We start from the raw sequence: 878 nt of genomic DNA, 5'->3' as shown, positions 1-878 counted from the left end.
CATGCTCCCGCCGCCCTCCGACCGACCTGTCGCCCCGGGATTCGCCGTCCGGCGGCCGCTTCCGGGTCCCGTGCCGCCCGCCGGAAGTGGGCGCGCCGCGCGGCCCCCTGGGAAACGCAGTCCGGCCAACGCCGCTCACGCACGCACGCTCGCGACAGGGGCGCGTCGCACGCTGGTGACGTCTCCTGCCCGCGCCGTCCTCCCGGCGTGCCTCGCGGGGTCCGGGGGCTTGGGCTTGGGCTTGGGCCTGGGCCTGTGGAGGGCGGGGTTGTCGCGAGGGGAGCGGGACGGGGAAGGGCACAGGTTGGTGAGGCCGTCGCGAGGGGCGACGGGGGTCGGAGGGCGGAGGGGGCGCCGGGTGGGGCCGGAGCGGGGCGGGGCTGCGAGGGGGCGGGGCGGTCGGGGGCGGGGACATGTGCGGGGGACGGGCGGGGTGGGTGCGGGGCGGAGCCTGGGGGGGGCGGCCGGGGGACGGGGACATGGGCCGGGGACAGCCGGGGTGGGCGCGGGGCGGAGCCTGGCAGGGGCGGGGCGATCGGGTTGGGTGCGGGGCGGGGCCATGGGCAGGGGGCGGGCTCGGAGCCGCCACGGGGGCGGGGCGGGGCGGGGACCCCTGGGGACCGCCCCAGTCCGGGGCCGCCAGCGGGACCCTCCACCGCGGGGTTGGTGCTGTCCGCAGGCCCGCCGGACCCACCTGGGGTGAAATGTTAGCATTTAGGAACCTGGTTGGAGGCGATACCAGGGTTCGTGCCATTGTTGAAGCCCTTTCTATTTCTGGAGTTGCGGCAAAATAAAAAGTTACAGAAAAGAAATAGTCAACAAACAACAATTAAAAGGCGCGATTTCACTGGTTATGTTGTTTAACTATAAACCCCGCG

This window comes from Neomonachus schauinslandi, chromosome 7, assembly GCF_002201575.2.
Source record: "Neomonachus schauinslandi chromosome 7, ASM220157v2, whole genome shotgun sequence".
Lineage (NCBI taxonomy): Eukaryota > Metazoa > Chordata > Mammalia > Carnivora > Phocidae > Neomonachus > Neomonachus schauinslandi.
Note: the sequence above shows the minus strand (reverse complement) of the source record.